Source organism: Xenopus laevis, chromosome 2L, assembly GCF_017654675.1.
Source record: "Xenopus laevis strain J_2021 chromosome 2L, Xenopus_laevis_v10.1, whole genome shotgun sequence".
Lineage (NCBI taxonomy): Eukaryota > Metazoa > Chordata > Amphibia > Anura > Pipidae > Xenopus > Xenopus laevis.
The window spans coordinates 61,055,264-61,069,536 of NC_054373.1; the positions used below are offsets into that span (position 1 = coordinate 61,055,264).

Consider the following 14,273-nt stretch of genomic DNA (forward strand, 5'->3'; position numbering starts at 1 on the left):
GGTCAGATTTTATCTGATTTTCTCGTGCAATGCAGCGCAACTAGGGTTGCCACCTTTTCTGGAAAAAAATACCGGCCTTCCTATATATTTATCTTTTTTTCCATATTAATAACATTGGGATCAGCCATCATTTTTACCGGCCAGGTGGCAACTCTAAGCACAACACCACGCAATAGTACAAAATTTGTAGGATTCCATGAAATCTGAGCCCCCCCAGAGCTGTAATGTAATGTTGGATCAGATAAAGTAGGATGGAGTCCTTTGTTCATGCATTTACATCTGACAGTCAATATTTCAATGAGAAAAACGTCTTTTCAAAACCATCAGTTTTTATCTTGTGTATGCTGTATACACATCCGACAGTGTTGGATGGCAAATGTTCATGCAGTTTACACATCAGATTTCTCTGTCAGTCCCCATTATTTATTAACTCATGCAACTACATCTGACTTTGACACCATTTTACAATGGTCTAATGGCCTTAGTTGGCTTTCCATTCACTGGTGCAACCATTTTGCACATTCATTGTACCTTTCCTTTTCGCTCTCATTTCTCCACTGTTTTTCCCCCCCCTCCCACTGCTGTTTTTTTTTTTTTGCGCTATAAGCAGGTATACATTTATTGCTACTATTTTAATCAGAACTTCGAAAGAACATGCAGTGGTGAATATTTGGTAAAGTATGTGCAAAAACTAGTATCTTCCCCTCTCAGCCTGGGACCAGGACTGACTAAACCTGCAATGGGACTTGCTGAATATGCCAATATCACCAAAGCTGAATTATTTAACAAGGTATCCAGGAAAAGCTCTTATATCACTCTGTTGCACATGCCTTTGAAAACAAAATGAAAAAAGAGGATCAATTCGTGGTGCTGACTGTGAGAACCCTGGGCTGAGACAGTTTTCTGCTAACAGGAGAACTGGCCTGGGGTATCCGGTAAGTATAATCACTTGGGGGTGAAAAACTTTTGGCACCCCCAAGTTAAATACTTTTATTCTCCTTTAATGGTGTTGCTTACACCATCCAAACATTTTCCTGTACATATTACTATCATCCATGTTGTCTGTCTGTTGTGCTTCTTATTTTTAGTATGCAGTGCCAGTTAATAATCCCCAGATTGCATATTGACCTCCTATCGGGTTTTGCTATTTTTAAAGGCGTATACTATTTTAAACAGGGCTCTTAAATGTCCAAACAAGAATGAACTGGCCTGTTTGTGTAGCAGGGAAATCCACTGGTGGGTCCTGTTCTGGGTGGGCCTAGTCTTAGAGCACACATTGACTCTCTTTTATTTTTTCCTATGTTCTGCTTGTTTCATTTATTCACAGCACTATTCATTTTTTCCCCAAAATCAGAAGTATAAAATTTTAGGGAGTGCTATAACCTCAGGATTTTACACACTAATTCTTCAAAAATAAATATTTGAAATGAGGGGTCTGGTGGAAACCAAATCATGAAAGAAAACCATGTAATAATGAGTTACATTAGGACTGAATTAGTTGGAAACAGACAGATTCCAAATTTATTGCCCCAGGTAACTAATTTAGGCTGAAAAAAAGACCTCTATCAAGTTCAACCTTGTGTAAATGAAAGCTGGCATACATTTACTGACAATATTGGTTCATATGATCTTTATTTTCTCCCTTGCTACAAAGTAATCTTAACCTTTCTTGAACTGTTTGCTAGAGCTTAGTTAAATAAATGGGCACAAGTAGTTTTTGGTCTATCTCCATCAAGGATTTGCCTAAATTAGACCCAAGGAAGAACTGAGGTTAGGTCCATACAGGGCTGAAATCAGCCTGCTGAAATCCACAGTGCAATTTCAGCCCTTACCGTATCCTCCTCCTTCTTCTTTAGCATCTGGAACCATTGTTTTGGCTCTAGCGTGAACACGGTGAATTTTGACGAAGATACGCAAGACTTTGCATTTAGTGCCAAATTCCACGGAGTGTTTTCACACAGGAGCTGACATAATGGTTCCGGACAGGAAATAAAGAAGGCCTGTGGATTTCAGCTGTTTGATTTTCCTCGGGACCCTTCCTCTTGAACTACACTCCTGGAAACCATCTAAATGTAGCAGTTTATTGTACCTTGTTATGAAAGGTAGAGTAGCTCAGTGGGGTTAACAGACAACATCCTGAAATATTTGAGGTACTTTTCTCTTACACTGTATTTTATATGCAGTCTTAGGCTATATCATATTAAAAAATGTATATTAACAATCCCAAAAACTAGCCTTACATATTCTCACAGCAGCAAGATCTCGATTAGCAGCAAATTGAAAACAATCTCATCTTCCACCATTGAAATCTCTAATAACAAAGGTGAACTGGATCAGAGCAATGGAATCTATAAGGGACAAACTCAATGAAAGAAGCCTCGACGGGGAGCTGGAGTGGTACCCGTGGGCCCAACACCTGCAGAACCTGCAAAGCAGAACTGATAAACACCTGCAGAACCTGAGGTGTCCTGACTCCTCTGTTAGACAAGACCTGAAAATGTATTTTTCTTTTCCCTCTTTCCCCCCCCATCTTATTTCTCCTCCTTATTTAACCTAGTGTAGAATCCACCTTAAAAGTAGAATGGCTTAGCAAAAACATGGTAACTGGAGATTCTCTCCAGCACAGCGACAGAGCATTCATTGAAATATTTCATAAGATATAGGCCGTTGAACTGCCTCGATACTTCTTTGTATTGCTTATGTATCAAAGCCATTACTATGTTGCATATATTATTTTGCTTGACAAAGGAAAACCGATAAAAAATTAAAAAAAAAATATATTAGTCTGTCAATGTTCCCTCTAAGGCTCTTGCGCACATACAGACAAATTTTGAGGCCGCACAAAGAACATTGTTAGGAAATAGAACATCTATTTATTCTGACCTGAGCACACAGTGTTTTAAAATGCACACGTGTAAAATGTAAGTACATCTTATTCCAAACATTGCCAAGAAAGAATTAAAGGGAACATTGAGTATATGTAAGGTTTAATACTGAGCCCTGCATACAGCTAGCAACATCAGCATCGTTTTGAGGCCCATCTCACTGCATTGTGCTAGTGCTCTACATCAGACTCAAAGGTCATTTAAATGTGAACAACCCCTTTAAAATAAATGAGCCAATTGGATAAGTCTAGCTGCTTTAGACTAAAAATAAGAAATCCAGCCTGTTTTTTTAAATATGTTATGGTTTCTTAGAAAAGTGAACATAAAAAGACACATTTTTCGAAAGAGGCAGACCAAAAATGATGCATTTAAAAAGAAGAAGAAAAAAAACCCCAAAAAAGTAAGATATTTAAAAATTTTATAAAAAAAAAAAGTTGAAATTCGAAATGAATAAATTTTTAACTCATAAAGGATTCATTGGTGGTTGCCCATTTAATCTACCATATTATGTACAAGCCTGTACAATAAAAACAAATCTCTCCAAACCCCCCCATTAACACATTTCAACGTCTATACATTTTAGGTATCGTATTACTCTGACATATTGCAGCAGTAAATTGCACTCCATTACCTGCACATGCATACAGAATACTACTAACATCATTAGAGCAGTAAGATGTGCCACGTAAACAAATATCCGAGGTCCATAATATCCACTGGAGGACATTTGTCGCTTTCCCAAGAGCCCCAGAGTCATGCATAGATTTACATTTGCACAGACATACTCCCATATTACCCGAGTAGCTAGCAAGATCACTGGTAATGCCAAAAGAAAATTTGGTAGCTGACGCAGTTGAAAATAGCAAAAAAATCCAACATCCCAGTAATCACTTTGTATGTTTGAATTAAGCCATTGGTAGGCTGGCCACACACCATGCTGGGACTGGTGGGCCACGCACACGATATCCTTTCTCTATTGCAAGCTGCATCAGCTCTGGGGTCACAGTTCCAGCTATAGCAGATACCAGGCAGAAATGATGGAAACTATAATACTGGAATAAAGCAAGAGGTAGAATTATTACAGCAGTTGCTATCCGAATTTTATACATTTTCTGACAACTCATTGTTCCTTGTATGACAGATTGGGCCCCAAAGTACAGCAAGAAACCAGCATTGACTAGTCCATTGTCACGAGCAGCAGTAGCAAGTAAAAACAGAGAGCAGCCTCGGAAAGTGCTACACTTTTCTAATTGCCAGACTCCAGCAAAGGTGGCCAGTGCAAACAGACTCTCTGAATAGGCTGCAGTCATAAAGATAGCCATATTGTGCTCAAAAATGTAGCCATGCTCTGCTATGAAGAGAAAATGTTCCGCATCCCATCTTCCAAGACACCCCCCAGGAGCAGTTCTGTTAGTTGATTTCCTTATCCTGAAGGTGGGACTCGTGGTGGGGAGAAGGCATCAGCAATGTGGTCTGGGATAAGGAGGTTGAACACAACCTGGTGATAAGAAGAGAGAACACAAGACATATTACATTTAGACACGTTTATAATTTATAACACCAGAAAATGTTAAAATAAATGTCTCTCTCCTTACCCAAGAATGTATAACATGCATCTCAATTACAGAAATAATCCATTACAGTGGGCTGCTGTGTAAAAGAGTTCTCAAGACCAGGGCCAGTCTGGGGTCCTGTGGCAAAAGGGGCCCCTGGAGAGGGTGAGGTTTGGGCAGATCAGGGCAGGGTTTGGCATAATTTGGTCATGTCCAGGCCGAGTTGGGTTGTGTGCATGCGTGTGAGGAGTATTTTTTCTTTGCTGCCCCATTCTACTTGTTCGCAGAACCCAACACCTAGGGGGCTCAGGTAACTGGTGGGCCAATCAATGGGGCCCCCTTAAAGGAGGGACCAGCTAACATATAAGTATGGGAACACTTATAGCCCGACTCATGAAACTTGTTTTCACACCTTTCAAAAGCAAAGATGTCTTTTTAGGGCATTGCACACACACAGCACAAGCCTCACTCTGTTGCCCACAAGAATTTTTTCTATCCGTGAAATACCTTTATATTTGCAAGTATAGGGATTGCTGAATGTTAAATGCTGAACATGCAGCTATCCAATGTAAATCACAGGAAAACACCTCCTTCTGCAAAAGAAACCTCAGCACATAAAATCTTTGGGGCTGGCACACTGGTATGCTTGAGTCAGTGCCATAGAATGTGTATTTCAGCATGTAAAGAGTTAAAATGATCTGTTCAGGACAGCGTAGGAGCATTTCTTACCTGCAATGCAAATGTTGCTCCACAGCAACACAGGGAAAAACATATTATCTCTCGTAGGGATGGATCCTTTGACCCCCAACATTTCATAGCTGCTCCAAGACATTAACTAACCTGTTAAAGGATAATAATACAAACATATGAATTCTTTATACAATTGTTATGAATGCTTCCTTACTGCACAATAAATTAGTTTTTATACTGTATATTATATGTCGGTTACTAGGCTCTGGCAAATGACATTAGCTTAAATCATGTACTGACAGCATCTCAGAAGGCACCGATTTGCACTACTGAAGGGCTATGGTGGCTTTGGGCTGCCACAAAAACCCACAAGGTACATCAATTCTTTATTGAGTTTTAGTTTTTCTTTAAGTTACCTTTTAGTATGTTATAGAGTGGCCAAGCAACTTTTTAATCAGTCTTCATTTTTTTATAGTGTTTTTAATGATTTGTCTTCTTCTTCTTCTGACTTCTTTGAACAGCCCTTTTAATACTCTGACACTCTAGGCATCAAAATTAGATTGTGAGGATGCTGCTGTGCCTGAAACTTCCTAGTGTTGTATTATTAGTAGTGCCATACACAAGGAATACCATAATCCTTACTGCAAAATATAAGGATATCAGAAGTTACAGAGGATTTCCATCACCATATAAATGTCCAAGGCCACAGGTCAAGTGCTTGTATACAGGCCATGTCATCTAATACAGTGTCATCTAATATCCTCATATTTACCAACAGGGGGTTAAAGTATTTTTAATAAAATACATGTTTAAAGGAAAACTAAACCTGCTTCGAGTTTCGTATCACTTTGTGTGTTCAGGCCATCCTCTTTCAGCTTCTCATTTAAAGGGATGCGGTCATGATTTTTATGGTGTAGTTTTTATTTCTAAATTACAATCAGTCTCACTGGGACCTAGATTTTTACTATTGAGTGCTGTTCTTAGGGAGCTGCTATCCTTTGTCAGGGAGCTGTTATCTGGTTACCTTCCCATTGTTCTGCTAATGGGCTGCTGGTAGAAAAAGGAGGAGGGGAGGTGACATCATTCCAACTTGCAGAGCTGCAGTAAAGAGTGACTGAAGTTTATCAGAGCACAAGTCACATGACTGGGGGCACCTGGGATACTGACTGACACGTCTAGCCCTATGTCAGATTTTAAAATCAAATATAGAAAAAAAATCTGTTTGCTCTTTTTTAAAACGGATTTCAGTGCAGAAGTCTTCTGAAACAGCACTATTAACGTGTTTTTAAAAAATAAAAACACGTTTTCCCATGACAGTATCCCTTTAAGCTTAGTTGCAAGGGTAATTTGTACCATAGTCACCACTGAGCTGATAAAATGCCAAACTGGGAGAGATGTTGAAAATAAAGCGAAACTGTTTAAAAAAGGAAAACAAAAAAAAAAAACAATAGAAATGTAAGACCAATTGAAATTTCTTACATATCATGGTCATGCATCCTACTAATAGTCCATTGAAAGGTGAACTAGCCCTTGAAATAATAAACCCCAGTAGATGACAGCTAATAATAACAGCCCTGGTTCTCACATTTGCTCACATACATTATGAACAAGGAATTAGTAGCCAGGAAGCCTGTAAATGTTCTTCATTGGCCGCCAGTTTCTAACCAGTGATATAAGAAGGAAATCATACAGTGTTACCCACATAATAGATTTAATCCTGTATCACACGTATCTACAGTATATTTACTTCTAACTTCTAATATCCTCATATTTTGCAACTGGGGGTACTTGATTTATTATAATACACACGTTTCAGTGAGTCATGTGACAGAAATTACATCAGAACTCACCGTTTATAACTGATGACATCAGAACTCACTGTTTAAAAGGATATAATTTACAAGATATTCATGGCTTTTGTGTATTATATATTTCTTATGTGATTTGTCTACCCATGTATACTTTTATATATATTGTACTTTTATGTACTGTAAAGCGCTGTGGCTCCTTAACAGCGCTTTACAAATAAAGTTATACATATATAAATACATACAAGTGTTCCCCAACCCAAGATTCCCCACCACTATCCCAAACTGGTCAACAAGGGTATAACAAAGGATATCAGTGGCAAATCTTGATGTCTATAAGGCTATGAGGGACAAGGTATGGTCCTGTGATTTTCCCACACCCTCTCCTGACTGCACCATAGTGCACATGGCCTGTAATCTTACAGTAGTGGGGCCCATAGTTATACTGTTACATAGACAGTGATTATATACATAAAATATATCATATCTGCTCTGCATCCACCTATATGTCCCTGAAAACACACATATCCCTGCTTGCATCTCATGGGCCGCATTTAAAGTCTGCAGTAGAAAAACCTCTATTTAGGAGGTATTTAAACAAAATACACATCCCCCTGAGCTGAGACTGAAATCTCCCCATTATCCCAAATTTGTACAGACAATGGGCATGGTGAGGGCAGACTGTGGAAGCGGCTAAGTGGATATAGGAGTTGGCAAATGTCCCAAGTGTTTTTTTTTTTTTTTAAAGTATGTGTTTATTTTGTTTTCAACAGGGAAGGGAGGGAAAAGGGAGGGAATAAGAGGTTAAGAGACAAACAAATTATATACATACAATATAAAGATTTGCATGAAGTGTCTGTTGTCAAAAGGTAGCATAAGATATGCTTAGCAATTACAGCTCAGAAAGATATCTCACAGGTCACACAAACAAGTCAATACATTACATAATTACGGTTCTTGTTCTGGGTGGATTTCTAGGGGAGATTGTGGATGCACACCTAAGGCCAATTTCAAAAAGTTTAAAGCCCTGTCTAAATGATTCAAGTAAATATGCAAGTGCATGTAATTTTGAAACAGGGTTTTTTTGTTACAAAGTTATGATCATAATATTGATAAGCCACCATACCACGTCAAGGTAAAACCCCACATGGTGGTCCCTAACTTATTTATCTTAAGTCATAGTAAAAAAGGAACATTACCTCTCTGTGTAGTAACAATTCTTTATGTAAACATCTCCATTGCTTTGGTTTCAAACTCTGTGCTAAATCTTCCCCCGCCAACTGCTAAGCGGCTTTTAAGAGGGAGAGACTGCCTTAACCAACGCCCATTTTAGAAAAGTAGAAGTCAGGTGTTGTAATTAAAAACAAAGTAGAGTGATATGTGCAGTTGCACAATAGTGTGTATCCATGTGTAAGTGAAATGTGAAGGTGTGTATGGTAGTGGTAAGGGAAAGTGTATGTGTATTTGGGAGTATGTATGAAAGTAAGCATAGAATGAAAGGGTGTAGAAGAGAAATAAATGAAAGACACAATAAGTGTGTGTGTGTACATAGAAAAGTGTCTAATGGGACGTTGGTTTTTTCACGGCTAGATCCTCCCATGCCGCTAGCACCTATGGCTTTTAAGGGAGACAGATTGCACAAACCAAGGCACAACAAGTGAGGGGGACCACCAAAAGTAAAAAGGGGCGGGTATGAGGGTGCAATAACCACATGAGCTTAGCCAAAGCTCCTGGCAAATACAAGACTAGGGGAGATTGTTGATGCACACCTAAGGCCAATTTCAAAAAGTTTAAAGCCCTGTCTAAATGATTCAAGTAAATATGCAAGTGCATGTAATTTTGAAACGGTTTTTTTGTTACAAAGTTATGATCATAATTTTGATAAGCCACCATACCACGTCAAGGTAAAACCCCACATGGTGGTCCCTAACTTATTTATCTTTAGTCATAGTAAAAAAGGAACATTACCTCTCTGTGTAGTAACAATTCTTTATGTAAACATCTCCAGTGCTTTGGTTTCAAACTCTGTGCTAAATCTTCCCCCGCCAACTGCTAAGCGGCTTTTAAGAGGGAGAGACTGCCTTAACCAACGCCCATTTTAGCAAAGTAGAAGTCAGGTGTTGTAATTAAAAACAAAGTAGAGTGATATGTGCAGTTGCACAATAGTGTGTATCTTACAGTAGTGGGGCCCATAGTTATACTGTTACATAGACAGTGATTATATACATAAAATATATCATATCTGCTCTGCATTCACCTATATGTCCCTGAAAACACACATATCCCTGCTTGCATCTCATGGGCCGCATTTAAAGTCTGCAGTAGAAGAACCTCTATTTAGGAGGTATTTAAACAAAATACACATCCCCCTGAGCTGAGACTGAAATCTCCCCATTATCCCAAATTTGTACAGACAATGGGCATGGTGAGGGCAGACTGTGGAAGCGGCTAAGTGGATATAGGAGTTGGCAAATGTCCCAAGTGTTTTTTTTTTTTTTAAAGTATGTGTTTATTTTGTTTTCAACAGGGAAGGGAGGGAAAAGGGAGGGAATAAGAGGTTAAGAGACAAACAAATTATATACATACAATATAAAGATTTGCATGAAGTGTCTGTTGTCAAAAGGTAGCATAAGATATGCTTAGCAATTACAGCTCAGAAAGATATCTCACAGGTCACACAAACATTACATATTTACGGTTCTTGTTCTGGGTGGATTTCTAACCAGGGGCACCATACTCAAATTTTGTGGGCATCCTCTTGCTTCATGTCAGCTTTATATTTACCAAGGCCCTCTCTACCAATGACAACCAGTGTTGCGTTATGGGGGGTTGGGGGGCAACAAGAGAGTTTTTATAAGAATTCTTGTTTTAATCAAGTGGAGCACACCATCAACTATTCCCAGTAAACATATTTCTGGTGTACAGGCCCCGGGGAATGACAAATGAATGACAGAGGGTGGTTGTTAATGGGACATTCTCTACATGGAGTAAGGTTCTTAGTGGGGTCCCCCAGGGCTCAGTATTGGGTCCACTTTTATTTAACTTGTTCATTAATGACTTAGGGGAGGGTGTTGTAAGTAATGTATCAGTGTTTGCAGATGACACAAAATTATCCAGCCCAATTAATTCCATCCATGATGTGGCATCCTTGCAACATGATCTTGACAAACTGGCAATCTGGGCAGCTAAGTGGCAAATGAGATTCAATGTTGATAAATGTAAAGTCATGCACCTGGGATGTAAAAATATCCAAGCCACTTATATCCTTAATGGGACTGTACTAGGCAAATCCATTATGGAAAAGGACCTTGGAGTGCTTGTAGATGATAAACTTGGCTGTAGCAAGCAATGCCAGTCGGCAACACCAAGGGCAAATAAGGTCTTGAGCTGTATTAAAAGGGGCATAGAGTCAAGGGAGGAGGGGGTCATTCTTCCACTGTATAGAGCACTTGTAAGGCCCCATCTAGAATATGCCGTACAATTTTGGTCTCCATCATGCAAACAGGACATTATTGTATTAGAGAGGGTACAGAGGAGGGCAACTAAGCTGGTAAAAGGTATTGAAAATCTAAGCTATGAGGAAAGACTGGCCAAATTGGGGATGTTCATGCTGGAGAAGAGGCGCTTAAGAGGTGATATGATGACTATGTATAAATATATAAGGGGATCATATAATAATCTCTCTAATGCTTTATTTACCAGTAGGTCTTTCCATCTGACACGAGGTCACCCATTCCGATTAGAAGAAAAGAGGTTCCGCCTAAATATTCGGAAGGGGTTTTTTACAGTGAGAGCTGTGAAGATGTGGAATTCTCTCCCTGAATCAGTTGTACAGGCTGATACATTAGATAGCTTTAAGAAGGGGTTGGATAGCTTTTTAGCAAGTAAGGGAATACAGGGTTATGGGAAATAGCTCATAGTCCAAGTTGATCCAGGGACTAGTCCGATTGCCATTTTGTTTTTTTTTTGCCTTCCTCTGGATCAACTGGCAGATAGGTAGTTAATAAAAAAATAAAAAAAAGGTTGAACTTGATGGACATGTGTCTTTTTTCAACCTTACTTACTATGTTACTATGTTACTATGTATGTGACCAACCTGGTTTGGTTATATGGCAGGAGTCTGAATGCCTAATATTGATTGTCAAGTTTGGTGGAATGAAGATTGTCTGGGCTACTTTTCTTGGGTTATGGTAGGACTACACAGGAGATGTGCCTTAAAGGAGAAGGAAACCCCCTAGGCGCAAAAGCCCTCCCTCCTCCCCCCTGGCCTACCTGTCCCCCCGGGCAAATGCCCCTAACTTATTACTCACACATCTGCGCAGGTCCTGTCCCCGGAGTTCACAGATGCCATCTTCTCCCCAGCGGTCTTTTTCCTGGATTAATCGTCATCTTCTGGAAAACTTTGCGACTTTCGGCGCATGCGCAGTAGATCTGTGCTAGTAAACACTCCTACTGCGCCAAAAACGCCGGTCAAAGCAGAAAGAAGACCACTCGGGAGAAGATGGCACCTGTGAACTCTTTGGACAGGACCTGCGCAGAGGGGTGAGCAGCGCCGGATTTCACTTCTGGGCGCCCCTAGGCCGCGCGGCCCGACCAGGCGGCCGCGCGGTCCTAGCGCCCGCCTTCCCAGCGCGCCGGCGAAAAAACACCGGCGCAGCTGGTGCAGTTGAACGGCGGCTGGGCGGCATGCCGCCCCTATTTCTTTGCCGCCCTAGGCCCGGGCCTATGCGGCCTTGCTGCAAATCCGGGCCTGGGGGTGAGTAACAAGTTAGGGGCATTTGCCCAGAGGGACAGGTAGGCCAGAGGGGAGGACGGAGGGGGGGCAACACAGGGGAGGGCTTTTGCGTCTAGGGGGTTTCCTTCTCCTTTAAGGCCCCCATACATGGGCAGATATAAGCAACGGACATACTAAGTCAGTAGCTTATTGCCAAATGAATGGCGCCCTCCAACGGGCTTCCCAGATCGATATCTGGCTGAAAGTTGGCCAGATGTCGACCAGCCAATCTTAAAAATCACGTCTGATTGAGGGCCACATCGGTATGGTCCCCAATATGACCACCCGTTTTCTCCTTGTAATGATCTGATAGGTGGGTTCTATCAGATCAGCCCAACATCGCCCACCTCAAGGTGGGCATATACAGTGTCTTTTCTAGAAATGCACCAAATCAACTACTGCTACTGAATCCTTTGTCAAATATTCAAATTTGTATACGCAAATTAGGGGCGGGAAAGGAAAAAGTGAAAAAAAATTCACTTCCTTGTTTTGTGATGACAAGTCACACAATTTCCTTTCCCATCCCTAATTTGCATATGAAAATTAGTATTCGGTTTGGGCGGGCACAAGATTCAGCCAAATCCTGCTGAAAAAGGTCTAATCCCGAACTGATCCTGGATTCGGTACATCCCTATGCCTTGTAGCCAGGCATGGGAGCACGGTACGGCACATGGTGGCACGCTCCGGGCGCAGTAAGTCGGGTCCACGGAAAGACACCATAAAGAGCAAGTGGAGAGGCAATGCAATGACGTCATCATCAGGCTTATTAAAGAGCCGGAACAGAGAATGTGCTGTTGGTTCTGCCACATATGGGATTACAGCTTGAGCCAATTAATCTATTTGGGAAACCTACAGTATATGTAAGTAGTTCAAGTCTTACTAAAGGGTTTTTATCCTATGGCTACTTATTTTGACTCCTCTCTTGCAGAGTATCACTTCAAGGAGCCACAGATGTCGGTCAACTTCTAGGGGGTAAGTTCGCAGAGGGGGTTTGTTGGTGGTCTTTTCAGGAGTACTAATAGTGTCCTTTATAGGTCACCAAGGAGACGCAGTCTTCACTCCAGGAAGTCCGTGGAATGGGAGTGCTTGAAGGACTGGTTCAAGGAGTCGATGTCTAAATCTTTGAAAGACCTAGTTGGAACAGTCACGGAAAGTATACTGCAGAAAGTAGGACCCGCTCAGTTGGGCGTAGGGGATCCCAAGGCGCCCACAGAGGAGGGTAGCCGTCAGCAAATCTCGGCTACAATTGGCTATTTCAGAAGATGATGATGAGCTGATTGTTCTTGATGAAGATTCAGCGTTCGACGCTGATCTAGTTCAACCACTGATTAAAGCAGTCAGGAAGGTCTTAGAACTGGAGGATCCAGAACAGGAGAAGCGAAGGCGTCTGCAGGCAAAAGTTATTTTCTGCCTCAGGAGAGACGACAACCAGTGCGTGCAGACAGGATGGCCTACAAGGAGGCTAAAGGTTATAGGCAGGGTAGGCAATTTAAGCAACCCTTTGGAAGAATTGGAGACAATTTAAACCTAAGAAAGAGTCAAAGGACAAGTCCAAGTCTTACTGATGGTGTCGACGCTCAGTTGCCGTCTGTGGGGGCAAGGCTACTCCAATTTCAGGCAGTTTGGGCAAAGACAACCTCGGACCAGGCCCGGACTGGTAATCTGTCAGTTCGGGCAATTGCCCGAGGGGCCGCTCTACCCTGCTTTCAAGTGGGCCGCCCCTGCCTAATTAGATCCGGTGCTAGGTGCTCTTGCCTGCGTGAAATTTTAAATAAAGAAACTTACTCAAACACTTCACCATTACTCCCCTCTTGAAACGCTGCATTTAAAAGTGATATAATTATTGTTTTCGCACACTATTGTTAGCAACTTTGGCCACATCTGAGACTTTGCCACCGCCGCCATTTTAAACTCGCTGTGTCACTTCCCCCCCCCAGCGCCTTATCGATACTGCACATGAGCCTCCCTAAGACCCTGGGATGTAATAAATCAGGCGCACGTACAAGTAAAAAAAAGCAAGCGTTTTTTTCTGTAAAAATAAATGCTTTATTAATACAGACCTCAGTCAGACAGACAGACCAGAACGCTGCTGAGAAAGTTGTGTGCTAGCAGTGTCCACCAGCTCCTACATTGCTAATGAAGCGAGCAAGTATAGGAGCTTCAAAGCTTCCCTTCTCCTGGGGCATCTCCATAACAACGGAACAGCATGAGCTACAGCAGGCAGGAGCAGAAAGGTCAGCGATGACGCTTGTCAGTCACATGACCCAAACATCCGCGCTACACCGTGGAAAGCTTAAGCAGTAGTGCGCATGCACAGTGCTCCACAGAAAAGAAGTGCGCATGCGTGTGCCCTAAGAAGATTTTATGGCCTGCAGCAAAGGTACACTTGGCAGAAATAACTCACAAATTGCAGGAAAAAATTATGTAAATATATTTACATTATATGGGCAATAATTAGAGATTTTTTTTCTTTCTTTCTTCTCCTTTAATCACTGACACCAGCATACACTGTGGGGTCACCTAATTATACTATCTTTAAAAGAATCCCTGACCCTTGACGTGC

At 41.3% G+C, this 14,273-nt stretch overlaps 1 non-coding gene across 1 annotated transcript; it reads right to left on the bottom strand.

The window, feature by feature from the left end:
* Nucleotides 1–2,853: 2,853 nt before the first annotated feature.
* Nucleotides 2,854–8,966, bottom strand: pigv.S. The gene is made up of 3 exons (XR_005965353.1): nt 8,905–8,966; nt 5,168–5,278; nt 2,854–4,383 (listed from the first exon to the last, which is right to left on the bottom strand). It is a non-coding gene; the product is annotated as a phosphatidylinositol glycan anchor biosynthesis class V S homeolog (transcript).
* Between the last annotated feature and the right edge of the window lie 5,307 nt (nt 8,967–14,273).